This window comes from Podarcis muralis, chromosome 5, assembly GCF_964188315.1.
Source record: "Podarcis muralis chromosome 5, rPodMur119.hap1.1, whole genome shotgun sequence".
In the NCBI taxonomy this organism is placed as follows: Eukaryota; Metazoa; Chordata; class Lepidosauria; order Squamata; family Lacertidae; genus Podarcis; species Podarcis muralis.
Window position 1 is genome coordinate 26707282 of NC_135659.1, and position 16128 is coordinate 26723409.

Genomic DNA, 16128 nt, shown 5'->3' on the forward strand with positions numbered 1-16128 from the left:
ACCGGGGGCGTGGCTTATGCTAATCGGGCAGCAGGTACCAGCGAAGAAGGCGCGAGGGGCTTTTTCGGGAAGGGGAGGGAGAGGGGGCTTCGCTCGGCCTCACCCACGTGTGAGCGCGAACGCCCGGCTGGTGCTGTGTTCAAATTTGCTCTTCTTGTTAGGAGGTGGAGGGAGGAAGAAAAGAAAAAAAAGCCACCACGCGCTCCATTGGCTCCATTTGACCAGGGAGAGACCCCATATTCTGGCACATGCCTTGGATAAATCTCGGTCCCGTTTGAATTTTGGAGGCCTTTAGGGTTGTAGGTCATTTATTTATTTATTTATTTATGTATGTATGTATGTATGTATGTATGTATGTATTTATGTTGATATCTATCCTGCTAGTGTTGATAAGCTACAGACTTTCCTGCCTCTTCAGGACAGGACACACACAATCGGGTGGCTTGCTTCACTCTGCCTAACAGGAGGGCCTGACATAAGTAGGAATGAAGCTGCCTGGTCTATACTGTACTGGGTCTCACCATTAGGACTGCCTAGTTCAGTACTGTCTACTGTAAACAGCGTTTCCTGGCACTCTGGCACTCGCCACGGTGTCCCGTTGCACCAGAAGCGGTTTAGTCATGGCCACATGAGCCGGAAAGCTGTCTGCGGACAGATGCTGGCTCCCTCGGCCTAGAAGCGAGATGAGCGCCACAACCCCATAGTCACCTTTGACTGGACAACTGTCCAGGGGTCCTTTACCTTACATTGACTGGCAGCAGCTCTCTGGGTGTTTCAGGCAGCAAGTCCCACCCAGTCCTACTTGGAGATGCCAGAGACTGAATGTGGGGCGTTCTGCATGCAAGGCAGATGCTCTGCCACTGAGCTACAGCCCTCCCCTCAAGTCCGATGGCTTCTGTTTTCTTACTGCTGCCATGCCAGAGGAGACTCAACATGTGTATTTGCAGGGATGGCATAGGTTGGGGTAGGAGGATAATCCAGGAAATGATATAGGTGCTGCCAGAAATGTAATTCGACACAGTAGCTGAACCCTTCGTGAGTTGCCAGGCTTCATAGTAATGCTGGCACATGGGAAGCTAGCTAGCCTGGACATCTGTTCAAGCAAAACAGCAAATACAGTACAATACTGTATGTGCATTTGAATGCATGTTATCTACAGAAACAAAGCACCACCACATTATATAGCATTAAAGTATGGCATGTCTGTTCCTTATGACACGACACACTTTGGACAACCCATTGTGCCATATTTTGATTCACAGCTGACAGACCAGCAGAGCATCTAAAACGTTTCCGTAGGACTGGGCATTCTCCAGTTGTTGTTCAACTCCAACTCTCATCAGCCCCAGCTAGGGTTGCTACCGTCCCTAGAAAAACGTGAATGTCCTTTTTTGGAGAAAACTGTCCCATGCCCTGTTTGGACTTCAAATGGGATGCCTTTTTTCACGTATTCAAGCTCCTCTTCCTCCTCAAAACTGTGCTGGCAGAGGGTGGGTCATGGAGAGTGAGGGAGTTTGCAGTGCATGGGCCTGCTATAGTGGTCTCAGGTTTTCTGCAGGCATGGGGGTGGCCGATAGGTCGGAGAGCAAAAGAGGGGGCTTGCAGGGGCCTCTTGTCGGGGTCTGGTGCAGGAGAGAGCGCTTTTGCGTGGGCAGAGAGGGTGGGGGTTGGTTGGACTCGGAAAGCGAGTCCCAGCTATATATGCAATGTGCAATATACAGTTGTAAATCATAGTGCTTTTGTTCTTTTTTATTGAATAAACCACTGTAAACCCCGTGTGCCATTGCAATGGGTTGCTCTGAAGTCATTTCTGCACTAGGTAAAGTAATTTTTAGCCACCCCCCCCCCAGTCCCCTATTTTGCCTGACCAAAGGTAGCAACTGGTAGCCAGTAAAAATCTGGGAAAGTGGGAGGTGGGGTTCAATAACATAGCTTAGGGTATGATGGCTTAGGGTATGATTGGCTAACCCTGCTGTGGGTGCAGCAATGATTGTGGTACGTAACACCTAATTTTAAAGCATGTAAGGTTGCTTTGGTAGGTCTTCTTTGGCTTTTGCTGCCTCCACTTAAAGCTGAACCATGACCAACCCATACCTTTTAAGATCCTAGTCTTCTCTCAAGAATCTGCAATTCTTCACCCTGAGCATAGCTAGAGACATGAGGGGAATCTTTACACCCTTCAGCTTTGCTGCATCAGACAACAATTTGGTTTAACTTCTCAGCAGAATTTAAAACTAACTTGCAGACAAAACCCGCCATTTGCTCAAAACTTTTCCCTATTGCTTTCAGTCTGCTTCTAACGATTTTTCTCACTCGTTCATTTTCTTTTCATGCTGTGGCTAAGCAATATGCTCCACTAGGTGAGCTTTAATTAAAGACACTCGTTTCCCTGCTCAAGAGTTCAGCTGTAGCTGGGCCCTCTTGTCAGCCAGATGATTGCTTGCATCCAGCCATATCTTAAGCACACAGTAGTTCATCTGTAAGTCCAGTTTATCTCAGATGCCCATGAAATACTAGCCCCATACAGCAATCCGAAATGCAGAAGTCAGTGACAGAGGGCAAAGGCATGCAGGGGGAAAGTGTGAGTTGAATGGAATGGGTCTTTGGTAAAAGGTCAAAGGTTGGAACAAGCTGACCACCTAAGCAGTGAATAGTGGGCCTGTTTAACAACAATAAAAGAGAGTGTTTGTACTTTGGGGGCTATTACATCAGCATTTGTTGGCTATGCTGGTCACGCATCGCTGGAGGATGGATGGGTGAGGATTGCTCCACAGTTAGTCTTGCTTGAAACAAGCCTTCTTGAAAACTTGCTTCTCTTTAACCAAGAGCTACTGGAAACACATGCTCTCATAACCTTTAGAAGAGTCAGAAAGGCATCTGAGGGCTGAACAGTAGGTTCTTTCCAGCTGAAAAAGCAGAGGCATTCTATGGCACTGCAGGATCTATCAAATGCCATGTGGTATCATTATACAGAATGGTTTAAAATACTGTACCTAAAAAAACAGGAAATAATAATAATAATAATAATAATAATAATAATAATAATAATAATTTTTATTTATATCCCGCCCTCCCCAGCCGAAGCCGGGCTCAGGGTGGCTAACAACAATAAAATAATACAACATTCTAAAATCATTTCATTAAAATTAATTCACCTCAAATTGATGACAACCATTAGGATAAAGTTCTGTGAAGATTGCCAAAGGAGGGAGGCAGGCTGTGCCCTGACCAAAAGGCCTGGTGGAACAGCTCTGTCTTGCAGGCCCTGTGGAAAGATGTCAAGTCCCACAGGGCCCTAGTCTCTTGTGACAGAGCGTTCCACCAGATAGGAGCCACAGCCAAAAAAAGTCCTGGCTCTAGTTGAGGCCAGCCTAACCTCTCTGTGGCCTGGGACCTTCAGGATGTTTTTGTTTGAAGACCGCTAGTTCCTCTGTGGGACATAACAGGAGAGGCGGTCCCATTAAAGAGCATTAAAAATGCAGTAAAGAGATGAGCATCAGGGTTAAGGTACTCTAAAGTCTAAAACATTTGTGGACCTATGAAATATTATCATATATTATTATTAATTATTATTATATAGTACATGGTGCTTTAAAATACCTTAAAATATCAGTAAGCGTTTCTGCTATTGGAGCCATAGTGACCGTGAGATTGTGGGTGTGTTTGTATTTGGTCAGCAACTCCCTGTGCATCTTCTGGAATTCTGAAATTTTAAAGTTTTAGACATATGCTTTGAGCAGACCCACTGAAATCCATGGGAATTGGGTTAGCCACAACTACCTGAATTCCTACTGATTTCAGTGGTTTTACTCTAAACATGACTAAGTCTGGGTCTAGCCAATAAGTGGAAGTAACCTCCAATGGATTTTAGTGGGAAATGCTTTCAAGCAAGTTGCTTTGGTTTGCAATCCTAAGCACACACACAGCCCGGGAATAAGCAGCACTAAAACCAGTGGGGCTGACTGCCTAAAAGGCAGTAAGATACTTGTGTTTGCTACCCTTGAGTATATGCCGGACATTATAAGCCCCCTCCCCTCCCTTCTGCAATGATCTGCTTTACTCGTAATTTCAAGAAATATGTATAGTTCCTGGGTAAAGTAGAACATTGCAAAATCAAGGCATTGAACTGTTACTCATTTTACCCATAAGGCCAAGGACATCCCTAGACTTTGTCCTCCTTAACAAACAACAGTGGAGTACTGTTGCAAAGAGGGCTGCATACAGCTTCCAGAAAAAAATGCAGTATTTTGCAGCCTTCAGAATCAAGGCAAAGCACAAGTTTCAAAATGTGCCATTATTCCGTAAGGCTATGCTCATTGGTCTTGAAACCTAGCGCCACACTCCTGTATGGGCCTTGCACATTTATTAGTAGTTAATGAACAAAACTAATGCAGGTTAGAATGTGGATTATTTCTATATCTGACTAATCATACTCATTAAAACTAATGGACTTAAATTAGTAATGATCATTGGTTTCAATCGGTCTTCTCCAAGTTTGACTTAGTAATATGGTTACTGTCTTATTAGCAGCAAAAAAATACCAAAAAACCCCCTGTATTTCACAACCCATAGTAACCAAATAGTATAAGCTGATTTTAACCATAGTTGACCCTAGAATAAGGTCTAGGTTCAACAGGTTAACATTTAGTAGTTAATCCATCATTTTTTCTTTCCTCTATACCTCTTCGCTAAATTAAAGGAATGGGGGGGGGGGGTAATGCATAAAAAATATGATTGCCTTGTTGTTAGCAGCTGCATGCACAGAAATAGCGAACCATTGGAAAATCCCAGTCCTGCCCTGTTGAAATAGTTGGATGAATAAAACTGGGACTGTCAGAACGATTGACTCGACATTGAAGGGTTGTGGGAGGCATATCAAAAGGCAGTAACTTCGCTTTGACTTTGTTTCTTTTCATTATGTGAACAAACGCTTGCCCCTTTCCCAACAGCTAGGCTGGCTTCCCAGGGATGTCGGTACCTGCAACCGTGTTACATTTGAGTTTTGTTATGTGACACCGTGTTTGTATTGAGAATGTTCTCTGTGCACCATTTCGTTGTGCGTTATTTCTTAAACAAAATGTATTCTCAAAAAAATGGCAATAGAAACATTAAATTAGAAATAAAGCTTTTGTAAATATATAAACCCATTACAGAGTTTCAAGCTATCAATTCTGCCAATAGTAAATCTAGAGGAAGAACAAAGAAAGGCACCGAATGCAGAAAGATTAAAAAGAAATTGGTTCATTCGATGGATTGGTGCTATAAATGCCAAAATGAAGTGAGAGTAAAGAAATGTAAAATAATTCCATGTGTGGTCCATGGTCAGTGGTAGAGCACATGGTCCCAGGTTCAATCTCTGCCATCTCCAGGCAGAGATAGAATAGTCTCCTGCCTGTAACCCTGGAGAGCATCTGCCAGTTGATATAGACAATGCTAAGGTAGATGGTCTGATTCAGAGTTTCCCAAACTTGGGTCTCCAGCTGTTTTTGGACTACAATTCCCATCATTCATGGCCACTGGTCCTGCTAGCTAAGGACTGATTGGAACTGTAGTCCAACAACAGCTCAAGGCCCAAGTTTGGGAAACCCTGGTCTGACTCAATATAAGGCAAGCTTCCTGTGTTGCTATGTACTGTTTTGGGATCCTCTGATTCCCTATCCTTGTGAAACTGAGCTTGCACAACTAATGGCTTCAGCAGCAATTGCAGTATCTGATCTCCAGATTCCTCCATGTTCCAGGATGTTTTGTCCCGGTTGCAAAGTTTACTTTTTAAGATCAATGTTTCAGAGGTAAGGGAAAGGCATGAAACGAGAGCTATGCCCTTACCAACTGTGTTTTGGTTAGTATAATTGCCCAAGTGAATCCACTGCTCATCTGTCCACCACATGGATGACAGAAAAACATTCCTCATCGCCCTTTATCCAGCAAAACTTTCATCATACAATACTATGAATTTCTGCCAGTTTTTCAGACATGTGCTGACAGCCCTACTGGATTTCATAAATATTCCATTTGGATCTGACTTTTTGACCACGAATGTATCTGGATACATGAGGAACTTTATGCAAAGCTTTCAGTCGGGGCACTTAAGTAAACAAGAGGCTAAGTAGGGAAGCAGAAATGTAGCTAAAAGCTGCACATGGTATTTGAGAAATTTCAAGGTGGAGCTAAAAGGAATTCACCAAATCACTACAGAAATACCATAAGGTCCTCAGCTTCCTGATTTTCTGCCTTTATCTGTCCTCTGCCCTTACAAGTCCACTATAACAGCAGGTGGGTTGGGATCTGCTACCAGATGACAGAATGACCTAAGGTGGGTGACGGCAGCAGCACGACAACCATACAAATACACAGCAAGAAAATAGGAAGTGGGTCCCCAGATGTATAGCTGAGCTAAAGGCGGGTCCTGAGTCTGCAAGGCTTAACAACTATACAACTTGTGATATGACATCATCACCCTGTGCCTGCCCTTCCAGCCAATGATATGAGGTGGAAGGGTGGGAGCTGAACAGTGCAGGTATGTTGTAATAGAGCAGGCATGGCCAAACTTGGCCCTCCGGCTGTTTTGAGACTACAACTCCCATCACCACTAACTAACAGGACCAGTGCTCAGGGATGATGGGAATTGTAGTCCCCAAACAGCTGGAGGGCCAAGTTTGGCCATGCCTGTAATAGAGGTTTAGAGGAAGAGATAGAAATGCAGCAACAGCAGCAGTAGCTATGAATATCTCACAACGTTCATGCACTAGGATGAATCTTTATAACTTTCTAATAGTTATTCATCCCTCTATTTGAATTTATCTAGTCCTTTTTCATATTCAGCTATCCTGCAGCCCACTCTACTGGTTCTGGTAATAACAGTTCAACCACAAACTGTGTAAAATAAGACAATGCTCTCTGTGATGGCATGGCCTGAAGGCATGCAGCCAGCCCCATGAGAAGGGAGAGAGGCAAGCAAACCAACTAACTAAACCAACTCTTCTTTCTTCTTAACTTAACCACTGCCGCTATGTAGAATTGTAGATGTATATACATATTTTTCTCTGCCTGCTTCCACTAAACAACTGTTTAGCCTTCTGGGCTTTAATTGCTGCAACCCACTCCCAATACTTGTTCCCTTAGGTAACAGCTCAGTAAAATTGTTTTAGAAAAGTAGTTACTGATAGGGGCAAATTTTCCAAATTTCAGTTCATGTTTCCCAAACCCAAAATAATTGTATATGTTTTTAATACAATTCTATACTTTTTTCCTTTTCTAAAAGTGAAAGAGTCCTAAGGAATGTAACATTTAGCAAAGAGTGCCTTTAAACAAACCTTCATTTCATCTGGAATTTCACTTGATTAGAGGAAAGTACTTTTTCACACTCATAATTCATTGATGGAATTTGCTGCCAGAATAGGGTGGCAATGACCACTTGGTTAGGTAGCTTTAACACGTAATATGTCTATCAGGCACTAGTTATGAAGTAAGCAGGGGTATTCTGATAAACAGACAAATAGAGATCAAGGAAAATCACCTTTATTTCATAACTTATGGTCCCCAGTCCAGACGGACTGATCTACGCCTCCTACAGTTATACGGACTCCCCAGATTCAGAGGCAGCATGCTGATAATCACAGGCGGAGAGAGTGCTGTTGTTACACTCATGTCCTGCTTGTGGCCTCCACAAAGCCTTCTACTTGACTATTGTGGAGGCAGCAAGCTGGACTAGATAGTCTTGCGGTCTGATTCATTCAGCAGGCCTCCTCTTACATTCTTAATATTTATTTCTGGATAATGAAATTGCATCCAGTTGAATTTGACCCCATCCACATGTGTTTGCAACACATCCAGCCAGTTTGTTCCAAAAAGGTTTTTGAAAAGATGAGAGGTCCATAAATCTCTTCGGAGGAACGGATCCGAACAGGCATCGTGCTCTGTTGTGTGTGCTTAGGTTTTCATATGTTTTTGCATTCCACAAAAGCAGATAAGGGATTCCAAGTCCATCTAAGCAATGGGGCTCTGTTAGTAGAAAATGTTAACGATGCATATTAGCACAGGGCATTGAACGGGAGCTTCAGCATTAGTGCAAGCAAAGAAACGGCTTCCCCACTGACATGGGCAGGAGAAAGTTCCTGCACAGCTGTTATTGATTTCAATGGGACATGTGCAGGAGAACCTCCCAGTGAATTATGCCGCTTTTAAAAGGATGTTCTTTTATTTTTCCACGTAATTATCACCGAAGCAACCAGCCTGTCCCATTTAAGCAAAAACAAAATACAGAAAGCAAGCCACAACACTGCCCCTCTATTTTGAACATTAAAAACAAAACAAAATTGTTTGGAGGCTGTGTACTTTCCCTGCACCTGCACTATGCTGGAGTGAACATCAATCTACAAACATGGGACAAGCCGAAAGGCAAATCCTCCCCTCTCTGCTCACTCTGTTGCCCCCCCCCCCTTTTACACAAAAGGAAAAAAACTGGTTCTCAGGAGAAGGGTGGGGGAGGTCAGGACAAAACATGCAGTAAGAAGTCTTGTTTTTTATGCCAATCTCAACTATTTTGTTTGGCGTTCAGCTGCACATTCTTTGCCAGCACTCAATATTATGCTGCAACAGGCACAAATAGAACAGTAACTAAGGAGCAGACTAGCATGTTAATATTTTCAGACATCAGGGGGGAAAGCCCATCTTTGATCAAATGTAGGAAGTTTCTGTGATGTACTCAAGAATATGTCTATGCACTTGTGGGTCTCCTATATAGCACTTTTGTCATGCAGAAAGTTAGTTACCTAAGTTTCAGAAGGGACATTAGTTCCTTGGGGAGGGGGAGGGGGACCAGATATCCATCCAAGCATTGCTGTGAAGGCAGAAGAGCTTTTAGGTCCAGTCACACATAAGCAAGGTTTATGTACCAATAGGTTTTTTTTAAAAAATATCGAATGTTTCAGTAGAGATCTGGTCTACAAGCCAGTGCTGTGTAGTGGTTAGAGTGTTGGGCCTGGGAGACTAGGGTTCAAATCCCCGCTCAGCCATGAAGCTCACTGGGTGATCTTTGATCAAGCCACTGCCTCTCAGCCTAACCTAACACAGTGTTTTTTGTGGAGATGAAATAAAGAGGGGGAGAACAATGTACACCATATTGAATTCCTTGGAGAAAATTGTGAGATATCAGTGTAAATAATATAATAACAATAAGAATAGAATTCTACACACACAGAAAGACCATTTAACTCTCATTACCTTCAGTGACATTTAGGGAGCCTGAGTACAGGACTGCAGCCACAATTGAAATATCACACAGGCCTCTTGGAGAGACTTAGGGCAGGGTTGGGGAACCAGCGTCCCTCCAGATGTTGCTGGACTAGTTTCTTTCACCCCTGACTATTGGCCCTATGTGCTGAGGCTTATGGGAACTGGAGTCCAGCATTTCATAGAGCTGGAAGGGACCGCAAGGGTCATCTGGTCCAACTCCCAGCAATGCAGGAATCTTTAGCCCAATGTGGGGCTTGAACCCAGGACCCCGAGATTAAGCACCTCATGCTCTACCGGCTGAGCTATCCCAGGTCCATAGGGGGTGCAAAAACTGGAGACTCATGACAGCTGCTGCCCTAGATTCAAAGAAGGAGCATGGACATCACTTTGAACCAAATGGTTGTACCTTGGAGGAAACTGGTGACATACAGAGATTCTAAAATGATGTCTTCTGGCTTCAAAGCTGAAAGCTGGCAATAGACCACAGTAGCTTTAAACTTTCACTTATTTTTCTGACAGAACACTTGTCCTTTAGCAGTTGCATGGCAGGCAGAATTTCAGCGCATGACGCTTTCCCATGAATAAAGAGGTGTTGTGACTAAAAGCTTTACCAGCTGAATTTCTACCCGTGTTGCCACTATTAAAGACTCCGAAAAACCCGGAGGGGAAATGCACTGCCTTTGAGTGGGGAAGAAATCAATTTCCCTTTAGGAGTAAATTGGAAAGGAGGGCTACCGCTTAGAGCATGTGCAAAGGAAAATCTAACTCTACAAGGAAGGACTTGGTTCACTTCAGGCACAGGCAAACTCGGCCCTCCAGATGTTTTGGGACTACAACTCCCATCATCCCTGAACACTGGTCCTGTTAGCTAGGGATGATGGGAGTTTTAGTCTCAAAATATCTGGAGGGCCAAGTTTCCCTATGCCTGGTACACTTAGTGCACCATTCAAACCTTCCTTATTACAAGGTGTTCTGTATATGCCCTAAAGTAAAGGAACCCCGATTTTTATATATCTAAAAATGCGGTAATTAGTCATAAAGTCACCCGACTTCAGCTTATAACCCAAAATGTCAAGAGTTTTTATTACTGTATTCTCCTTGATGTACTGAATTCCATAAAATGGATGGCATGCTGGGTGAAGTATTTCCCTTGATAAAGCATTTCATTCCATGTCCCCCTCCCCAACACTTGCCCCACTAAGGAATGTAAACTAAATGAGTGATTAGCTTCCATGTCAGCCTGCCTACATTTTGATCTCTGAAACCAAACAAAAACCCTCGTAATTTTTCTTCGCAGAACAACTGCCCGCTTGGATGACTGCCAGTGCACTGAAGTGAAATCCTGACAAGTCAGAGGCATGGTGAGCTGGTAGTTCTCATGTGGGACTGAAATGGGTGTCCAACCAGTTCCCCATGGGGTTGTACTTCCCCCAAAAGAGCACAGGTACAAAGTTTTGGAAGATCCAGCATTGTCACTCAAGCACCAAATGTCTTGGGTGGCTCAGAGTGCCTTTGAAGGAGCTTCAGCTGGTTTGCCAGCTGCAATTATTCCTGGACAGAGATAGCCTTGCTATGGTGATTCATACTCTGGTAAATTCCCAGCTGGATTTCAGCGATGTGTTATATACCTGGGACTGCCTGTAAGATGCCCTGGAAGCTTCAGTTAGTGCAGCGCTTGCTTAGCTGTCAGAATTTTGACTGGTATATCCAGCATTGCTCATATTATACCTGTTTGAATTCCATTTGCTTCTGAGCCCAAGGTGCTTGGGACTCGGGTACCTGAAGAAATGCCTCTCCTTATATCACTGTGTCTTAAGGTCTTCTGCAGAGGCCCGTCTCCAATTTTTTTCTTCTTCCGTTTATATCCCACCTTTCCTCCAAGAAGTTGAAGGTAATGTACTGTATATGGCTCTCCCCACCCACTCTTCACAACAGTCCTGTGAACTGGGCTGCAATACAGTAAATGATCTGCAGCCACCTACTGTGCTTCAAAGCTGATTTGAACTCTGGTCTCCCATGTCCTAGTCCAACACTCTAACCGCTATGCACCAAAGGCTCTTAACAGAGATACATTTTGCAGTCACAAAAGAGAGAGGGCCTTTTCTGTGTCCCAACTTCGGAATGCCCTCCCGAAGACGACCTGTCTGGTGCTTTTTAACATCACCAGGCAAATATCTTCCTACTTGTTCAGGCATTTGAGATGGTATCTTAATTAAAACTGCCTCCTCTGCTCCTTAGAGTTATGTTTTTATCGTGCTGCTTATTGTCGGCATGTAGTATTCATAAGTTATGTGAATAGTTTCACACACACTTTTGTATACCACCCTGGAAACTTCTGCTTAAGATATTTTAAGAATAAATACATGGATTGCAGCCTCAGACATATAGAAATCTTAGCTTCTGGGTAGGATTTGAGATTTATTATACAGTAGTTCTACAGAAAATGGTCTTTGGCAGCAGATCCTCCCCAAAGTAGTGGGGTTTGGGAACCCTTTGCTGTGTATCCTTGCTCCTCTTCCTGTTGAACAGAGGGCAGGAATTCGGCAGAGCACAGCGTAACTGAGAAATATTTGTGTTGGTCTTAAGATTATTGTGGAATGTTATCACAAGGAGTCATTATATCCCCACAGCTTGCATCACCACTCTTTGCACTGTAGAAGCTGTGGGTTGATTGTCTTTTATGTTTTTACTTAATTCAAAAAGTTGTTACACTGTCTGTCAACAGGGTAAAAATAAAAATCCCAGGGAAAATTATATAATGCCAGAGAACACATCCTGCTTTTAATACACTCTGTTTCTCGGTGATCCGTTTTCTTCAAGATAACACTGCATTAATATTCACTGATTAGGGAAAGAGTAACAGCTGACACAATGTGATGCTTATGTTCTCTGATGCTTAAGTACTTGACAACTTCTAAAATGCCAAGGCTTCAGTGCTCCCATTCCACCCTGGTGGTATTCTTTATCCTTCAAGTAAGTGGCAGAATATGCTGCATTTCAGGATTTGTCCAGGGTTCCCCCAAAACATTTTTCTAGCTGCTGCTGGTTTTATGGATATTTGCTTTATATTTGACTACAGTGTTCACCTTCTATGTATATCCTACATCAAGATGAACAGAATGAGTTTTAAAATTAGCAGCAGCAGACAACAACAACAACAGAAAGCCGTACACAACAAAAATGTGCATTCGCTTCTGTTGTCAAACAATGGGCTAACAATTTTGTTGAGACATCAATGACTCAATTTGCTTCCTGCGAGTTTCCATTAGCAAACAGGAATCTAGATTACTTTTGCCAGGAGGCATTACAATGCTATCATTAATTTGTGTCGCACCCGCACATCAGGGCACCAATCAGCTTTTTAATATATATATTTTTTTACTTGGGAGAGAATGTTCAGCCAAGTAGAGTTGAAAGGGTATCATTGCAGCAGCATTGATTGTGAAGGCTTGTTGTGGTCAAAAGAAGAGAAATCACTTTTTTTAAAAACCTGAAAGCTCTCAGCAGAAATTGTAGCTGTTTTGCAGAATGCTCATTCTTCTCTCTCTGCAGTAGTCCTTCTACCCAGCCTGTGGGACTTCTAAGCCTCAGTTACTTAACTTGGTTTATCTCCACAATAATGATACGTTTTCTGTGACTGCTGAATGGTCTTAAGCGCACAATATTTGTGATGGAGGTTCTCTTTCCAACAAAAAAATTGGGGCTACTGGAAACCTGGAGAGCTTCTACCAGTTAATCCTGAACTAGATGGACCAATGGTCTGATTTAGTATAAGGGAACATCCTATGTTCCTTTGAGCAGTTTGCGGAGAGAGCACAGATTTGTATATAAATTATATAAATAAATAAATATGTAATGATAAGCCACTGTGCATGTGCATTCAGCTGCAACAATCCTGATGAACACAAACCAGGATAAGCAAAATGTATTAGCTAAAAGGGAGAAGGAACCACAGTCGGCGCAGACATAAGATTGCATCGGGGTTAACAATAGTAAGGCAAGAAAAGAGATGAAGTGAATGAGCCCATATATAACCAACAGCTTGTGAAGTTGGCACAAGATCTTCGTGCGGGGTGGGGAACATTTGTCCCTCCAGGTGCTGCTGAACTACAGTTTCCATCCTCCCTGGCCATTAGCCATGCTTGCTGGGGCTGATAAGATTTGTAGTTCAGTAACATCTTGAGGGCCAAGGGTGCTCCACCCCTGCATTAGTGGCACTGAGGATGTAATCACACAACATATATTTTCTTGGGATAAGAGACACAGACTATGTGTGGAGCTTTCTGAGATCTTCTAATGTACAAGCCTTTCCAGGTGATAATTGTATGGCACAAAAATTGCAACATTTGTTGAGTTGGATCCAGCTACCTTGAAGTAGCTATAGGGATGTTTTGCTTTCAGAGGACTTAATCTGTGATGTTTTGCCAATGGGGAAAAGCAGCACCCTTCTGTCCACTAATGCATGAGCAATTTTATTTTTAATCTTCTTTCTCTCTTGTAATGTCCTGGAAGTGATACTGGGAGTATCTCAAAAGGCAGCATTGCTTTATCCTTTCTGCCCCCTGACTGTCTCACTACTTCCTTTCTTTTTGAAAAACCTTGCTTGGTATGCAAATATGCATAATCAGCATTGTGCATAAATCAGCACATGTGGCCATGACTGGGGCTAATAGGCCCATTGTCAGCTTGATGGGCAAATGCTCCACTCTGGCTAACACCAGCCTGCTTTATTTTTAACCATGTTGTTGTTGGGCATCTATCTGTCTCAGTTGACAATGGAGGAGTGTGCCTTTGGGGGTGAAGTCAAACTGTTGGAAGGTTACAGCACCTGCTGTGGCTGTAGGGACCAATGCAGGAGAGACATGTTTTGTTGAAGCTAGGACAGATGAAGGCGGCTGGTTGTGCAGCTGCAGCTGCACCATGCTGTTCCTTCTCTTTGCACTCCTCCCAGCGGTCATGGTATGAGCGCACAACCTGTCTGTCTGTCTGTCTCCAGGCACTGCAGTTTTCAGCAAGTGATTCCCAGACAGTGGGGTTGATGTTGCCAGCCTTCATGTCACATTTGCAGACATCTTTGTAACACAAAGTTGGTTTGCCAGTGACTGAAGCCAGCTCCCTGTAGAGCATGCCCCTGGGGATCCTGACATCTTCCATTCTGTGTACATGACCAAGCCAGCGTAGATGTCGCTGAGACAGGAGTGCAAACATGCTGGGAATGTGGGCTTAGGCGAAGAGCGTATCTTTGTTTGAGACACTGTCCTGCCATGTGATGCCCCAAATCTTCCTGATGTAGCACATGCGGAAGGCGTTGAGGCGTCGCTCCTGGTGGTTGTAAGCTTCCCACAACTCAGTTCCATGAAGCACCATGCTCAACACACAAGCTTGGTAGACCTTCATTTCCCCCCATAGCCTTTTGAAGAAGTGAGCCATTGCCATAGCTGCCTTGCTAATAAGCTTGTCCAGCTCAGTTTTGACGAGAGGTTCTTGGTTATGGTGGAACCCAGGTAGGCAAAAATGTCTACCACCTCAAGTGTGTGCTGATACATGGAATGCTGGTGACATCCTGACTCAAGAAGTACAGCACTGTAAAGAGAAGTGCTGGATCATGTGGTTGCCACTGTTACCCAGCTTCATTATCCTCAGTGCTTTTTTCTAGAAAAAGAGGTGCCAGAACTCACCTTGTTTTCTTATAATGACAATGGCGCCCACCTGAGAGGGGCCGGAACTGAGTTCTGATGAGTTCCAGCTGAAAAAATGCCCTGATTATCCCCAATGCCTCTGGTCCCCAAACCTTGGAATACAGTATATCAAGGATGGGAGGCAGAGAGGCATTGGGCATAATGAAGGTGCTGGCAGCAGCTGCCTTGTTCTTCACAGCACTGGGCTGAAAGAGTGTTGGCAGAAGGAGCTGTGATGCTTTCAGCACCACTGCCAGACATCACAGTTGCCTTCCACTGCTACCCTATCGCTCCTTGATGAGCTTGGGGAAGGCAGAGGGGCACCAAAGAGCCATCAGAGGCACCATGCCCAGTGCCCCTTCTCAAACCTAGTGCCAGGCCTATTAACATTGGCTAGGGTATCGAGAGATGAATATAGCTGGCTGTTATCCCATTTCTCTTGGAGGTCCCCTAGCAATGGGCTGCTTGCTTTTTTGTTCAGGGTAGATTGGAGTGGTTTTCAATGGTGCTACACTCCCTTTCGTTAAGTGTGCTTTGTTGCTAATGAAGGCAGGAATCATTTCTCCCACCCCTCCACTAAAATCTCAAGGATGGCTATACTGATTCCAGAACACGTCAACTATTTTCATTAGATTTTCTGCTTACATTTTAGAGGCATAAACTAATTCCCCAAATCTGCATTCCTTTTTATCAACAACATTTCCTCTGATGGTAGTGGATGTTGCACGATTTCAAGAATGTGAGGCCCCTAATCCACAATTCACCACAAAGCTCAGTCATCCAAACAAAACTTTTTTGTGATCCTTACCTTTCCTCTAGCAAAACCTACCCACTAAAGACTTGAGTGCATCGTTCTAATGATTCCAATTTAGCTATTGGTACAGCTGCTCTAAAATTGCTTTGCAAAACTCCAAGCATTTGATTGTGCAAAGTTCCCCAGTCTTTCAACATCTTATCATGAAAACTTTGGAAATGTATATAATTCCTTCTAATACAACAGTTTCCACCTCAGGTCTATTAATCAGTCATCGCTGAAGGTTTGGGAGCTTCCATTTCATCACAGCCATTCCTACATCTGTCAGTCAATTATCTTTATTTCTTAGATCTTTTTAATTATGTTTGACTATGGATGACGTAGGCTAGGGGGCTTCACCATTGCAAGTGTACTAGAAGCCTGAAGCCAAAGAGCAGGCTGCTTAGGAAAAATCATATGTAC

General features: G+C 43.6%; 1 protein-coding gene across 1 annotated transcript in view; it reads right to left on the reverse strand.

Moving 5' to 3' along the window:
* The window catches only part of ARHGAP29 (Rho GTPase activating protein 29), a 95962-nt gene that overhangs the window by 58112 nt on the left and 21722 nt on the right, over nt 1-16128 (reverse strand). The window lies entirely within an intron of this gene.